Below are 17,991 nucleotides of genomic sequence, written 5' to 3'. Positions count from 1 at the left end.
CACAAATTATGTATTTTCTCACTTTCAAATAATTACTCAGAACTCTGGTATTTGTATCTTCTTTTTCTCCTCTTTATTGAGACTGCTTTTGTTTAAAATACTAATGGTCTGTTTGGTAGTCATTAATTTGTTCATTCGCTTTGAATTTTTTTATATGTCTGTTTCTGTTTTAGGAAGTATGTTAAACTCATAAATCCAATATATTTCAATGCTTGTATTATTTGCTCTACAGAATTTTACTGGATTACTTATTTCATTTTTCTTGGCACTTTGTCATTATCATCATCGTCTTTGGATACAGTATTATTTTACTTTGAGCAGTTCTGCTCAATTTGGTTTTCTTCTTTCCACTCTGCTCCTATAGTTTTAGTCTCCTTTACAGATCTTTTTAAAATTGCTCCCTAGTGTTTTGCAGTTGAAGTTTTCATTAGGGAACAGTCATTTCATTTAGGATGATGTTCAGTTTATTGACACAGATAAATTAACTGTCGTTACTACTTTCCTGTCCTTTTACCTGTTCTATAAGTCAGGTTGACTTCATTAATTACAAGTAACAGAAACAGGATTCAGGGGCATCTGGGTGGCTCAGTGCATTAAGCCTCTGCCTTCAGCTCAGGTCATGATCTCAGGGTCCTGTGATTGAGCCCGGCATCTGGCTCTCTGCTCAGCGGGGAGCCTCCTTCTTCCTCTCTCTCTGCCTGCCTCTCTGCCTACTTGTGACCTCTGTCTGTCAAATAAATAAATAAATAAACCTTAAAAAAAAAGAAGGAAACAGGATTCAATCTAGCTTGAACAAAATGGGAAACCTTTGGAAATGTATTTGGTTATTATGTCTAATTGAAGAAAAGTTTGAATGAACAAACCATAGGAAAGGTAACAATAGAGCTTTGCCACAGGGAAAATAAGCCAGGAACATCAATTCTACCACCCACCTGTGATGCTTTTCTTTGCCTTTCTCTTTTCATGTCAGTTTTATTTATTTTTTTCATAATGATGGTAGATTTCTTCCATGTAATTGGAAATATAGATAATAACCACTCTCAGGCATCTGTCTTATAGCTTTTATGATGAGAAAGTTTCCTATTTAATTTTACTAGAAAAAAATAATGTCATGGTAAGGGTGAGCTAAGCCATCAATATATGGGCACCTTAGGTATAGGCTTATGTATGGAAGGGGAAGAAGTTCTCAGAAGAATGGGTATAGTCTGACTGAATATAGCATGAATGATCCCACAAACATGCACTGATTTTTCCTGTGCAAATAAAAGGTGCCACAAACCAAATATGTTCCTCAAGAAAGCCAGATTTTAAGAAAAATAAAATAAAATAATAGCAAGCATACATTTAAAATTTACTCTGTCAAGTGTAATTACAAGTGACTTATATATATTAATCAAAGTTATTCTCAAACAAATAAGATAGATTGTAATATTTGATAGAAGAAAGAAGTGACTACATGAAGCTTTCCAAGGTTATAGAACTTGTTCGTGGCAGAGCTGGAATTTAAACTCTGATATCTTTTTAAAGATTTTTTTTTTTTTTTATTTGACAGACAGATCACAAGTAGGCAGAGAGGCAGGCAGAGAGAGACAGGAGGAGGAGGCAGGCTCCCCACTGAGCAGAGAGCCCAATGCGGGACTCGATCCCAGGACCCTGAGATCATGACCTGAGCCGAAAGCAGAGGCTTTAACCACTGAGCCACCCAGGCGCCTCTAAACTCTGATATCTTAATGTAAAAATCCAGGCCCTGAAACACACTAGCATATGTATTTTCTCATATACCTATTTAAAGAGGCACCTAACATAAACATAATATACCACTTAATGACAGGTAAGATTACACTAGAAGCCTTGGAAAATAGTGAATAAAAAAATTTAATGACTCCATATTTGATACAAAATAATGGGGAATTCAGAAGACTATACAAGCTTTTACAGTTTTGCAGTAGAATTGCAGTGACAGTTAAAGAGCATATTCTTTGGGGAGTACATGTAAGGGACACAACTCAGATTTAAGGGTGAACCGGGAGAGGAATCCTACGGGATTTCTAGAACTATATCTTGATATGTAGCAGAAGCCTCAAATTGCTCTTTGAATACATTGCGAGTCAGTTTCCAAGCGAAATAGCATCTGAGACAGAGGTTATTGAATCAAAAATGCTCTTGTGACCCGCACTTTATAGGAAAGAAGGACAATATTGGACAGAACGAGCTGCAATGAACTCACAACCAACTTAGAACTTCAGCCAACTTCATGGGAATTCCTGAAACTGGAAAGGTCCATCAGAATAATCCCAAACTGAAGTGAGGGCCAGGCCTTTATCTCTTTTGTTTCAACCATACATGGGATGTAGGTGTCCAGTAGGATGGGTAGTGATCCTGAGTGAATTAGATATCTTTAGCTGAGGGCAATGCCTCTGGGCTGAGAGCTCCGAGCTGTCATGCATCAGCATCCCTGGCATCTGTGGGAACTTGTATTATAGTCCTGTAGGGGGAATCAGGGCACAGCACAGTAGCAATGATGGAATAAAGAACTTAAACCTGAAGGAGAAAGTGAGAATTGGTCAGAGGTCAATGTTAAGCATAAGACCTTTTCTACAGAGAAAATGGCACAGAGAAAGGTATACTCTGTGACCACTCAACTTCTGACTGAAAGGAGATGAAATAAAGAGGGGTTCTTCTTTACTCATTTGAATCAGTTGTTTAGGATCATGGATTAAGTCCAGTGATATCATTGGACATCTAGTTGGCTGATGGCTCTGCTCAGTGGGGAACACAGGAGAAAGGGTTTCTGGAGGTCCAGAATTGTAAGTTTTAGGTATAATAAGTTTGGTATATCTGTGAAACATCCACTGACTACATGCTCTAAAACCACAGCCTAGTTGGTTTAATGAGACTAGAATGCTCAGAACCTCCTAGTTTATAAATTTCGTTTTAACTTATACATATGTAATTAACAATAGAGCAAATTGTAGGTAAAAAAAAATTCTCAGAAAACTAGTTCTGCACTTAACCTTTACATTTATCAGTAAAAAATAGATTTTAAAAAAATATTCCCAAATGAAAAGCACTTTTGAAAAGTCTTCTCCTGCAAATTCAGAATCACATTGTCCTTGATGCCTCTCAGCCTGTGAATGGACACAGAGAAAGTCAATAAACACACATGCAGCAAATAGTGTGGAAGTAAGAGAACACTCAGTAGTGTAGTTCTTCTTGTGACCTGCCAAGGGGTTTCATTGTTCTACCTGTGACTTGCCAAGGGGTTTCATTGTTCCAGAAATGTCTGTGAAAAATGTAGAAAAAAGAAAGTTGGGGGATTGTGAGGAACTTACACCAACTCACATACTGTTAGCTGTAAATCAAGACATTTTCTCTTCTGCATTTCATTTCTCCAGTCACAGTCAGTTATATTAAAACTTCTGGTAAAGAAAATTTTAATCTAGGGATGCCTGGGTGGTGCAGTCAGTTGAACATTTGACTCCTGATTTCAGCTCAAGTCATGACCTCAGGTTCATGAGATCCAGCCCTGTGTTGGGCTTCATGCTCAGTGTGGAGTCTGCTTGGGACTCTGTCCCCTTTGCCTTCTGCCCCTCCCCCAACCCACATGTGCAATATTTCTAAAATAAATAAATAAATCTTTTAAAAAAGAGAAAATTATAATCTATTCCCCTTAGCACAGTAAAAAAAAAAAAAAACAAACCCCACATTTAACAGCGGTTTACTGAAAACAGGAAACAGCAACAAGTGGAAGAGAGTAGACTCGAACATTTTGTCAGCATAGAAACATTTTGACTATATTTACATAGTTTGCACATTTGGAAAGGACTGAAAACAATCATGTTTTAATCAGCTGGAGACCAAAATAAAAGCCACTATAACTGCAATATGTTCCTTTTATTTCTTTATGACAAGATGTCAAGTTCATACCTGGCTATTTACATTTACAACTAACAGATAACTATTTTGCTGACATGGTGTGGAGGTATAATACAATTTATATAAAACACAAAAATACAAAGTCAGCAATATATAGCTGACAATCGCCTTTTTTAATAAAAATTAGTAAAGCAGGATCATGCTGGAGAAGGAGATCTAGCACCATATGTGAATGTGTATCGAAATGATGTCAAATGGAGCCAAAGGAGAATGTATTATTACATTGTCCTGTAAAAGAAAAGAATGCAGAAAAATTAATACCTCAGAAACTTTTGAATATTTCTAGAATAATGAAGTGATAGGTTTAGCTACAGAGATGTTATCATTTGTGATCTTGGTTTTAGTAGCTTTAATCAGATAGTAGAAGAACTAAAGTTAGGTCCATCCATGTTTTTGCAAATGGCATGATCTCATCTTTTTAATGCCTTCTATGGATTGTAAATCAGACTGAAGAAGATAAGTACCATATGATTTCATTCATATGTGGAATCTAAAGAACAACAACAATAACAAAAAACCCAAAGAACAAACAAAACAAAAAACAATGAATAAAAAAAAGCCAGAAATGGACTTGTAAATACAGAGAACAAACTGATGGTTGACAGAGGGAGGGACGATGGAAGGATGAGCAAAATGGGGAAAGGGGAGTGGGAGATACAGGCCTCCAGTTATGGAATTAATAAGTCACAGGGATGAAGGGCACAGCATAGGGAATAGAGTCAGAGATGTTGTGATATGATACTATCATAACCTGTTTATCATAACACCATGGCTGCTGGCACTACTTGTGGTGAGCATAGCATACTGTATAGACTTGTGGGATCATTCCCTTGTACACCTGGAATGAATGCAGCCTTGTGTGTCAACTTGACTCAGATATTTTTCCCCTAAATATATTTTCATTACATAAAAATATGATGAGTAATACTCTTAGGAGAAGTTAAATAAATACACAGTGATGTGTTATAAGAAATTATGCCACAGTGCCAATAATTGCATGCTTTTAGTTAAGATTTGCAACATCAACCAAGCTTCCAATTCTTCAATGACTTAAATAATGTGTAAAAAAAGAAAAAAGGATTCTGCTAATTTAGGTCAAAGAGTCCATCAATGACAGACCATAAAATAACTACATGTGTTGAATTTCCCAACTGGGAAATTGCGTTCCCGCCCCTCAATCCTTAATTTGCAGGCATCTTCAAACTGTTGCCAAATGATCTGGGCTTTAGTCTGTTTATATATAGCAAATTATTGCCTAGAAAATACGGCTAATTTTTTTTTTTTTTTTAACGAGAACAAAACCAGCTTGCAGTGGTTTATGAGATGGAGAAAGGAAGTTTAGATTTTTTTTTTTTCAAGTTATTTAAGTAAGGAGAGGTTGGGCAGTAACTGGAGAAGGTGATGAGCTGGGGGAAGGTTGACTTATTGGTTACCCAACATCCTCTCTAGTACGCAGAACTTCTAAACCAGTATGGTCACAGTGGTGTCTTTATTTTTCTATCGTGAAGTAGTCACGGACTTAGTTTTAACGCTTTGGCAAAGAGATAATATCACTGATGTGATAAAGTACGTGAACAAAAGCAGCTATTTTAAGTGACATTACAGTTGGCATGTCAGTATGACTGAGTAAATGTTTTAACTGAAAAACATTTACAACATTGAGTAGTTTGTTTCCCCTTGGGAATTTAGAGAAAGAAATAGATGTAACAGAATGGTCACATTAATAAAAAAATTCTGCACTTGTGCTTGCTTTTGTTTAATTGAAGAAATATTAAATGAATGTGTTTGACACCTTGGTTTAACTCAGTGCCTGTAATGATATCTTATAGATGACTCAAACCGTCTTATTTACTCCTACGTTATTAAGCCAAATATACAGCTCCCATTTCTGCCATTTGTTTTTCTTTTACATCAAAGATCATAGCTGCAATACACACAGTAAAAATATTTCTCAATTGTATATGAAAGAGAGAAAGCAAAAAAAAATTAAATTCATTATGTGCCAAGAAATTAAGACATAATCAAATTGCCTAAGGATTTTTTAATACTGGTCTAGTTATATGCAGATAAGTTATAGGAAAAATTTTATAACCCATATTATATATTTGGCCTCTGCTTTTAAGCATCTATGAATATATTTAAGTGAATAATGTTTTCTCTTCTGTATGTATTTTAATTATGTAGAAGGTGTTAGGGTCCGTGATCAAAGGAGGGAGACTGATACAAAGTGAAGGTCAAGCAAAGCTTTATTTCGCACCAAACATCGAGAATCAAACTGACCGGTCAGGGCGTCTCTTGCAAAGAGGCAACCCCTCCCAGCCTCACAGACTAACTTTTATAGAGGTAGTTTAGCCAGGCTATACACAGGTGGCCAATGAGATTGCAACACACAGAGAAAACTGCACAGTCATGCTGGGTCTGCAACACACAGAGAAAACTGCTAGGTTACACACGGGTGGCCAGTTGAATTTCAATTTACCCTAGTAGATATATGTGCGCTTCACTGATTGGATGTCTTCACCTGGCCTGACTCGCCCTTGTATCTAAGCTTTGCAAGTAAGTTCCTTTGGGAGGCACAGGGTCAATCTAAGTTCACTGCATAAACACAAAATGACTCCCTCTGGCTAAGCAGGCCCTTACAGAAGGTAAACTCATGGAAACTAGAAAATTTCCATTTTAAAATGAAGGACCAAGTCAGCTAGTAGATCCTCTCAGTCTCCATTTTGCTTACCTTCGTTTTATAAGGAAATACGGAGGATGTGTCTGGAAACTGAGGCTATCAGACTGAACTAGCTGATGGTCACTACAAGTAAGAAAACTACAGAGATCTTCTCAGTTACTTCTGCTTCCTCAGTAATATGGATTGAGAACTCTCCGTCAGGAAGAAGGGAGTGGAAAAAGTCTAGTGCTGTAAGGAGTAAACACACACTTGAAAACAAAAACAAACAAACAAAAAATCCCACTTTTATGGACATACAAAATTCTTCAAAAACAGCCAATTTCAGTGTGAAATTGAAGTTAAAATGGTAGCAATGGGCTCTGTGGAACAGTAAAAGTCTCATTATTTCAGCATACCATCTGCCAAGGAAAACTCATACCATTCAAACTATTTATTATCTATCTATCTATCTATCATCTATCTACATACCTGCCTATCATCTATGTATCTACTTATCTATCATTTATCATGTATTCAGCATTATCATCAGCTAAGGACTCGAAACATGTCTGGCATTAAATGATCAGCTAAAATTAAATTTACTATCTCCTACATTATTATGCTTTCCCTACTATATTCCTTATATTTAACAACTTATTCTAAGGTAAGCATAAGAACTACACTTAATAATTTAACTGCATGTAAGTGACAAAAGAATTTGTACCTGGATGATTTCCTCTTTGTTTTGAACAGATTGAAGATGTCTCGATGATGCTAAACTCTTTACTTTTTTAAAATTATTTTATTTCATTTTTCTAAACCCAGAACATTTATACATGTTCTGTGCTAACAGATAAAAAATGCTAAAATACAAGTGAATGTTTAATATGAAAAAGAATTAAATTTGAGCTTTCAACTAAGAAAGGAAAATGAAGGGGCACCTGGGTGGCTCACTGGGTTAAGCTTTTGCCTTCGGCTCAGGTCATGATCTCAGGGTCCTGGAATTGAGCCCCGCATCAGGCTCTCTGCTCAGTGGGGAGCCTGCTTCCCCACCATCTCTCTGCTTGCCTCTCTGCCTACTTGCGATCTCTGTCTGTCAAATAAGTAAATAAAGTCTTTAAAAAAAAAAAAAAAGAAAGGAAAATGAATAGAAACCAAAAATCAAAACTAGATAGCCAGTGCTGTAATTATTGGTAGATTAAGACTCATGTGGGGGCCATTGAATAGTTTTAATAAGCTGTAGTTTAATGAGGGATGGGGATATTTACTTTACTCTTAACTGTTAATGCACTGCATCAAACTGATTGAAATATTTCTTATCACTCAATAAGTCTTCTGATTATTGCTTATATACAACCATAGCAGAATGTGAGGCATCATGGAAGCATGCATTGGAAAGTGTTATTTTACATCTCATGTAGATATATGTATGTATGTAAAGTGTTTCAGCAACCCATCTTAATTGGGTTGTTAGAGAACCCTTACTAGACTTTTTTTTATCATGTTACCCAAAAATTAAGAAACTGATAAGGATTTTATGTAGACAAATCTGCACACTTGGCTTTTGTGACTTAAATATCAATTTAATATAAACTAGTTAGGAGTTTTTTTTTAACAAATTGTTTTATTCTAATTGTTTGCCTTATTCCAAATATTCCATTATTCCAAAGGTTTTTTAAAATTTTTATTTATTTTTGTTTATTATTTATTTATTTATTCATATTTTTATTATGTTATGTTGGTCATCATTAGTTTTTGAGCACTGGTTGTTATACGCAAACAATGAATCAAGGAGTTTGGTTTAGAGTCCATCTGGAGGAAAGTGAAATAAGTAAAAAAAAATTATAATGATAATAAGTGAAAATTTGTCTGATAGGGTTAAAACATTTTACTGTCATATTTTTAAATGAAACATAGATTTATAAAAATATGAATTTTATTGTTCTTATTCAAGTGGCATTTTAAATAATTTAAGAAAGGACAGCTTATTTCATAACAATTGTATAATTTAGAAAATTATAGATTTACAAATTTCTTACATACTATATGTCAAAATATACTCAAAAGATGAAAGTAGGTTGAGAAATATAAACTGAAAAAATAGTGAAAATGAAGTAACTGAATCAGAATGTAAAGGATTTTTTAAAGCAAAAATTACAGAAAAAATTTTAGGAAATTTATGATGGCTTGTAATTAAACTAGCAACAATTAATTTTTCAAAAAGGAAGACAAGAATAAATTGAAAAATATATTTATAAGGTCCATCATAGACATGAGTTAATATTCTTAACATCTAAATATGTCTTGTATAGATGTAAAAAAATAAAGAAGTTGGTCATGTACCGTTCCCCCTTATCTGTGGGGGGAGAAGTACCAATCTTACATATACTGTTTTTCTTATATATAATATCTATAATTGAGTTCAGGTTATAAATTAGATACAGTAAGAGATTAATAACAATATCTAGTATTAAAATAGAAAAATCACAATATAAAATAACAAAAGTTATGAGAATGTGTCTCAAAATATCTTGTTGTATGGTTCTCATCCTTCTTATTCTGCTGATTTGAGAGGGGAAAATGCCTAGGTGATGAGATGAAGAGAGGTGATTGATGTAGGCATTGTGACTCAGTGTTAGGCTACTGTTGCCCTTCTGACAATGTCAGAAGGAGGATCGTCTGCTTCTAGACTGCAGTTGACCATGAGTAACTGATACCACAGATGGGGGGAACTACTGTATATATTTTCTGAGGCACTGGGGAAATATTGTGAAGTAACAGAAGCATAGAATTATATTCTAACAATGATAAGAATCTTGATTAGAATCTCACAGTAGTGTAGTTTTTAATCTTTCTTTAAATATTTAAAGGACTATATAACAGTAGATACAGAGACTGGAGGACTAAATATTGGATAGGATACTACTTGCTGGAATGACACTTTCTGGTCAAGACTGAAGAAGTAAAAAAACAGAAGGAGATTAATATGTAAATTTAACTAAAACTCTCTGCTTGGTAATATTGAAGGTGTTTTTGCTACTTTGTAAAATGCCGGACAGCGATCAAAGTTTTAGATTTTTTTTCTTCCACTAGGCAACAGTGGAGGAATAATACTTGTTTTAATCAGGGTATTTGAATTCAGATGAGATGTGATTCCAGCAAATGTGTAAGTAAAAGGGATTCTTTACTACCTCCTAGAATCTATGCCTCCTGTAGTGACTTAGAAAATTACCTGAAGTTGTACATAAAAGCATCGAGTTTGCATGCTTGTTTGGGTAAAGAGAGATAACATCAATGGTTTTTTTTTTTTTTTTTTAAGATTTTATTTTTATTTGAGACAGAGAGAGAGAGAGAGACAGAGCACAAGCAGAGGGAGTGGCAGGCAGAGGGAGAAGCAGGCTCCTTACCGGACAAGTAGACTGATGTGGGGTTCAATCCCACGACCCTGGGATCATAACCTGAGCTGAAGGCAGATGCTTATTGGACTGAACCCCCAGGAGCCCAATGTTTCTTGATAATAAAAATGCATTTCATAATCCAAGTTAGCTTAGTCAAAAAGGAAGCAGGTATATGTGTATTAAGTGGGGAGAGTGTTAAGCTATGTTAGACAAAATGACATAAAAAAAAAAGCAAAACAAAACAAAACAAAAACCCCACCTTTTCCTCTCTCCAAAATCCATTCATTGAAAATGCTGCATTGCATTCTTTTTTTTTTTAAGATTTTATTTATTTATTTACAGACAGAGATTACAAGTAGGCAGAGAGGTAGGCAGAGAGAGAGGGAAGCAGGCTCCCCACTGAGCAGAGAGCTCAGAGAGGGCTCATCCCAGGACCCTGAGATCATGACCTGAGCCGAAGGCAGAGGCTTTAACCCACTGAGCCACTCAGGCGCCCCTGCATTGCATTCTTTTGACAGAAGAGGCCACCCTTGACCTAGGAATCCAACAAAGCACCCACCCCACCACTCCTCTCCATGAAAAGTATGTTTAACATATTTTAAGATATTACAGGAAGAACATAGAAAATGAGAATCAAAACATTTCAGCTGATGAAAATTCTCCCATAAAAACCAAACAGGAAGCATAAGAAAACTGAAATACAACACTCTAAACTGATTTAAATATCCCAAAACAAAAAATGAACACCTGAACCAAAAACTCACAAGTTAAGGAGAAAAGCGAAGTAGAAAAAAGTACAATTCTTCCTTCTTCTCATTTTTACATACTTATATTGTAGGGAATTTTATCAACTAAATTATTCATATCCGTTAACTAAGCTTCCAATTTAGTAAATGTAATAAAGAATAAAAAAATAAACACAAAACAATGTAAAATGAAAATGAAAGCAGAAATTGAAAATAAATCAGGAACATAGTAAACCAAAAGCAAGTTTTTAAAAAAGACTAATAACGTTGATAAATCTCTAGGGAGACTGACCAAGGGGGAAAAAAGAAAGAAAATCAGAAATGAAAGAGAAAACATGGCTACTGACACTACAGAGATTAAAAGGAAATAATATCTGTCAAAAGATAATCAACCATAAGTCTACTGTTCTTTCTTTTTCCCTGCACTCTATCCTGTTTTATTAATCTCTTATGGCTATCCTTTATGTTAGTGTCCCATTGTTTTTATGCAATCTGTGTTGACACCTCTTCTTTCATTTTTGATGTTGGTAATTTGTGTCTTCTATTTTGTTTTGTTTTGTTTTGGTCAGCCTGACTTGAATTTTATCAGTTTTATTGATATTTTTAAAGAATCAGCTTTTGGTTTCATTGATTTTTCCCTTTTGCTTCCTGTTTTCCATTTCATTGATTTTTGCTCTAATTTTTATTACTTTCTTTCTTCTATTTGCGTTAAGCTTAAATTGTTCTTCTTTCCTTACTTTCATTACATAGAAACATGGTTTTGTGATGTCTTTATTTTTCTTAGAGTTATTTAATGCTAGAAGTTTTTGAAAATATATTTCCTCTTCAGACATCTTTGATGCATTTGTTTTTATAAGGATGCTGTTTAAGCTTCAGCAGTTTGAGCATTTCTCAGCTATCCCTTGTTGTTAATTTCTGTATTAATATAATTGTGGTCTATGAAGATACCGTGTATGATTTCTATTCTTTTAAACTTGTTAAGGTATGTTTAATATAGTTGTTCAGATAGTATATATAATTTTAGGGCTATGTCTATATGGTGAAAGGATATTAGGTAATTGTAAAATGTATTAATATGTCAAAATTTTATCAAATGTTTGCTAATTAAAAACAGAAACAAAAGAATAAAAAATTAAAAAAACAGAACAAATGGATCATTTTTGCAGACTCTTTACTTTTAAGTCACACTTGCCATTTTAGTACTTAACTGAATTCACTAATTTGACTGTAATTTAAAATTAGCAGTTTTTAGTTTGAATTGCAGATGGGGTCTACCATGGAGGGGAGTTGTCTATAAAAGCAAAAAAGGTGAAATTCAACCACTTAAATTTTTCCAATAGGTTTATTTAAAAAATATTATATTCTAGTTGCTTACATTTTATGTCTTTCATGAACATTTCTCTCTCTTTTAAAATTTTTATTTAAATTCCAGTTAGTTAACACACAGTGTTAAGACACACAGTGTAATATTAGTTTCAGGTGTACAATATAGTGATTCAACACTTCCATACATCAGCTGGTGCTATTTTTCTTCATTCACTTCAAAAATTATGACTGCCAGAAAAGAAAAAAATAAATAAAAAAGATACTTAACTTGAGTTATATCCTAAACATTTTTTGTGCTTTTCTACCTGTGATACAGAATTAACAGAAGTTCTAGGAAACAGCATAAATTTCACCCCACTTATTTATTCACTGAACTCACACTATCGAGTTCACATATATGACTTGTTACTGTATTATTCCTACATTGCGAAGATCGGTAAGCATAGTCCATCAAGACACTTGTGGTCTATGGGAGAATGAGACACAGACATCATGGTGCAGAGCAGTAAGACAGTGGTTAAGGTGAGCCTAGACTATGTTGGCAGTTTATAAAAGGGCCTCACACCAAGTAGGCTGTGGAAAGTATTCTGACACTAATTTTATGTGATACTTTAAGATTTAACCAAATGCAAGGGAGTAAAAAATATTTCAGGCAAGACACAGCATGTTCAGAGGCAACACTGTTTCTGTCTGTGTTTCTCACATGTTCTATCAAGTAATAAGAACAAAAAGATAAAATATTTGTTGACTCTCAGGCAATAATGAGGAATTGAAAAGAGGTGGTGGAACTCTACTCAGGAAGCACTTAGAAGTGCAATAAAATTGAATGTGCACAAAAACTGAATATATGGATAGCAGAAGAGTGAGTGGAACAATCAGTATGAGCTTGAGTTGGTGAGTGTGTGCTGGCGTATCTCTGCTCACACCTGTAGATACAGAACAAGCAGTAACACTGTGGTGGGACCTCAGTGGCTTTCAGGGGACGTGTAGCTCAGCTGATGAGGTCAACATTGTTGGAGGTGCTGTTTATTGACTATGTGGTTGAAACGATGTCCTGCACTGAGTGTGAATTGCTTAATGGAAAGGTTTCAAATGAAGCTGTTTCTGTAAATATATTTCTTGACAACAGAAAGACTATGAAGAATAAAATGAGAAAATTTTCTGGGCAATAAAGTAAAATAAGCACAAGTGGAGAAAATGAGATTAATCTAAAGATATTCACAAAGAGAAAGAGGAAGGCTAATCTTCCATACTTATGAACACATAAAATTTGACCATGCCTACATATGCAGAGGGGATCTGGAAGCTTAGGATTGTGCTGATACATTGTTTATTATTAATTATAATTAATGAACATGTTTATATTTCCATCATGATATCCCTCATTAATACTCTTATCATGCATCTCTTGAATTGCCTCTGGTGATTTGTAATTTGTATCTTCTTAGCCTTTCTTAAAGTTCAGTTTCATTACTCTACGACAACCAGTGGTATATGTAAAACTTGAATCAGCCAATATCAGGTGATTTATGCAAACATTGCATAACCATTGCCTATGGATAATAATGAAGCAGTTTAAAGAGACACCGGATTGAGGGTGCATGCGTGGGTGGCTTAGTCAGTTGAGCATCTGACTCTTGATCTGGGCTTAAGTCATGATCTCAGGGTCATGAAATTGAGCCCTGCATCTGGCATCTGGCTCTGCACTCAGCTGGGGTTCGCCTTGAGAATTCTCTCTCTTCCTCTCCATCTGCTCCTCTTCCAGCTTATGTGCTCTCTAAAATAAATGAATAAATCTTTTTAAAAAATCTACAGGATTGTTCTTTACCTTGCTATGTTTCTGTCTTCAGTTCTTCTCACTGCCCTCCTAATACTGAATGTTTCCATGAGGACCACTTGTTACGTTCATGATTTCATGTGATTTTCTTTGTTTTGTCTCCTTTCCCCCTAAGTTATGCCATTAACATTTAATAATTTCTCAGGACTCAACTAAGATACTATCTCTAAAAACACAACTGTTCTTAACCTCTATGCTATGCCAACCCATGCCAGAATTTGATTTTGTGGTTCTCCTTAAAGGCACACATCCCTATGTCACTGCCCTTACACAGTTACTTGTAATTATTTCTATATATTCTTCCAGTAGGCTAAACCACTGTAATCCCAGTGACTGTCTCTCTTTAGTGTACAACAGAGACCTGGCTACCTTTAAAAATCTTAATAATTATTTGTTTAATGAATTAATTAATACATACCAAACAATATACATTTAATTAGGTCTGAGTATTTTTACTTCTTGTATGTCTCACAGGTCTGGAGAAAAGCTTTGGTATAAATTATAAGTTGTTAGTCATAATTGTGAGATGAATAAGTGAAAGATTTAATGAGTAGCTATTTAATAATTCAACCTCTGGCATGATGATATAGTTCAATATTATTTGTGTTATAGCCTTCTAAGGGACACTTGTTTTTATCAGAGGAAATCTGTAGTTAAATTATTTATTTAAAAAGAATAAAATTGAATGTAAGAACTGGGGCTGAGGACTATAAGAATAATTAGTAGCAAATATCATTAAATACCTGTTCATAATGGGCTTATGAACTTTTTCCATGATGACAGAAATGCAATAATGAGGCTATGAGGAAAAGATATATGTAATGTCAAGATTAAGCAATAATTTTAAAGAGCAAAACTTGGGATGCCCTAAACTTGCAGTGTTTGTGATTGAGACAGAAACAAGGTAACCACATGGGGGATCAAGCCTCCATTCCCCCAAATCTTGTACAATATGAAAACAATTTTTCAGAGATATTTGAAAATGGAGAATCTGAATGACATATACTGAGCGGTCCATTTGCCCTTTCAGTCCATGTGTCCTACATTCTGAAAGTGTGATAAAATAAAATGACTTCAAATAGCCCAGCTGTGAGATTGTCCTGTTCAAATCTTAATGGATGTATTGATGAGAAATCTACTTTTTCCATGCTTGCCTCATTCTGGGCTTTCAAAGGAAAATCTGTGAAGGTCACAGGTAATGTGTATTCTTGTCTTGGATTTCTGTTAAGTTTCTCCGTTTATACCCCAGCTATTGCAGGCCTGTATGAAAGTAACCTGGCCTCCTCCCAAAAGAGGCATGACTTTCTGGCTAACAAAAGGTACGTGTCACTACTCTTCCTTTCTACTAGCTACCTTATTTAGTGGGAGATTTCAAATGCTGGATGGTGTGCATCTGAGGTACAACTATATACAATCAAATCACAGAGAACATTGGTGTTTTTATTTTAATAATTCAGGGCAAAAAATATCCATAAAATATAAAATATGTTGGAAGATTTCTTAAAGTACTCAAATTATTGTCTGTAGGAAATTAATCAAGTGCACACACACATTCATATTTGGGTTTGTAAATCAATATAATTTAAAGTGAAACCCACAAAACATCATGACAAGGAACAATTAATTTTGGATTTTGTAATCAGTACAAGGTGTTTTTCATATACTAATATGCTAAGGTACATTTTGCTCCACCTTTATAAATAAATTCTTTAAAAGAAATTTGTTGCATGATAAAGGCCAAACATAATTCCTTATTGTATTTACCTAGATTGAATAAAATCAGGTGGATTTTCAATAAAAATCAAGATACAGTAGCTTCTGTAAAATGCTAATTTAAATTTAATTATAGGGATGCCTGGGTGGCTCAGTGGTTAAGCATCTGCCTTCATCTCAGCTCATGATCCCAGGGTCCTGGGATCCAGTCCCACTTGGGCTCCCTGCTCAGTGAAGAGTCTGCTTTTCCCTCTGCCTGTGCTCTCCCTGCTTGTGCTCTCTCTCTCTCTGACAAATAAAATCTTTTTATTTATTTTTATTTATTTTTTTTATTTGACAGAGATCACAAGCAGGCAGAGAGGCAGGCAGAGAGAGAGGAGGAAGCAGGCTCCCCGCTGAGCAGAAAGCCCGATGCGGGGCTCGATCCCAGGACCCTGAAATCATAACCTGAGCCGAAGGCAGAGGCTTTAACCCACTGAGCCACCCAGGTGCCCCTGACAAATAAAATCTTTTAAAAAATAAAAAATAAACTTAATTATAGAAAAGGACTTTTAGTATATTTTTAAAATTTATTCGAGAGAGAGAGAGAAAGAGAAAGCTGGAGAGGGGCAGAGGGAGAGAGAGAGAAAATCTTAAGCAGTCTCCACACTCAACACAGAGCCTGGTGTAGGGCTCTATCTCAGGACCCAGAGATCATGACCTTAGTCAAAGGCAGAGGCTTAACCTACTGAGCCACCCAGGCACCCCCTTATGATTTTCTCTTTCTTTCTTTTTTTTTTTTTTAAAGATTTTATTTACTTATTTGACAGAGAGAGATCACAAGTAGACAGAGAGGCAGAGAGAGAGGGGGAAGCAGGCTCCATGCTGAGCAGAAAGCCCGATGCGGGGCTCGATCCCAGGATCCTGAAATCATGACCTGAGCCTAAGGCAGAGGCTTTAACCCACTGAGCCACCCAGGTGCCCCCCTTATTATTTTCTTAATAATATATTTTTTCTCTAGCTACTTAACTTTAAGAATATAATATATAATGCTTATAACATACAAAATATGTGTTAATCAACTCTTCATGTTATCAGTAAGGCTTCTGGTCAACAGTGGGCTATCAGCATTTTGTAACCCCTTTAATAAATAAATGTAAGCCACTAAATAAATGTGATGTAGTTAGTCACTCCTAAGTACTAACTTCATTCAGGTATTGTTTGAAATTTGTAGTCTTTGACCAACAACTCATGAAGCATTATGCCATAGCATATTTTGAAAGATTACAATGGTAGATACAGGTTTGGGGTCCAAGTTTATGTATTGGATGCCCTATGCATTGAGGTTCTCTTGTATGTAAACTTTCTAAATAATTGTCTCCATGCATCCTGTCTCAGTGTTTTATTTTTCTTCCTGTAGATCATCTCTACAGGAATGATGTTCCTGTAGAACAGAATGATGTTCCATCATCTCTGGAAATGCTCATTGATGGGATTCTAGGAATAATCTGCCTTATCTTGATGTCAGTGTGGTAATAATGATAGATGTTATTCTCTGTAAGTAAATTTTTGAAGGATTATAAAGGAACTTTTCATTTTAATGATTGTCAGTGCCTCAAAATATTTCACAATATTACAGAATAGAACTTTCATTTTAATATATTCTTTTAGACTAAATGTGGAATGGTTATTCTGAATTTTTCCAAGGTATAAATAATAGAATGACTATAGAGAAAATCATATATATGAGAATATCATACACATATATTCAGATTTTATAACTCAAAGACATGCTTTAGGACACTGGAAGACCTTTTCAAGAAATAAAAATTAATTCCCGAGATGGCTAAAAATGATATTATAAGAGATGGTAAAACTCTCTGGGTTTTTGAAATACTTTTACCCCCAATTTTCATTTCTTTATTTTTCCTTGGTAAAATCTATTTTATTCCAGATTATTCTAATCCAAAATAGTACACAAATTTCAAGCTAGGAAACCAAAATTATTAAGATTTATTGAGATCTATATTAATTTTTATGGGGATTACTTTTTTTTAGCTACTGTAATAAATGCTGCAGCAGCAGAATAATTCCTCCCTGGTAACAAAGATCCATAAAGGTATATAATGATTTTCAAAGTTCTAATATTAATACAGTTTATATTTTATATTTATATTATTTTATTTATATATTATATTAAATATATATTTATATACTTATGTATTATATTTGTATCCCTCTTAGACTAGGCTAAATGACAGATTTTTTTGAGGAAACATAAAATATAAAATTAGGCAATGAATGTTGATAAATAGTGATTACCGAAAATAATTCTCTCTTATGTAAAAATACAAGGAAACATTCATTTAAAATTATTATATCCATTGTTGTCAATTG

Source organism: Lontra canadensis, unplaced genomic scaffold (assembly GCF_010015895.1).
Source record: "Lontra canadensis isolate GAN:19392208 unplaced genomic scaffold, GSC_riverotter_1.0 scaffold9, whole genome shotgun sequence".
Taxonomy (NCBI): domain Eukaryota; kingdom Metazoa; phylum Chordata; class Mammalia; order Carnivora; family Mustelidae; genus Lontra; species Lontra canadensis.
The sequence above is the reverse complement of the archived record's forward strand: the minus strand, read 5'-3'. Positions refer to the sequence as shown.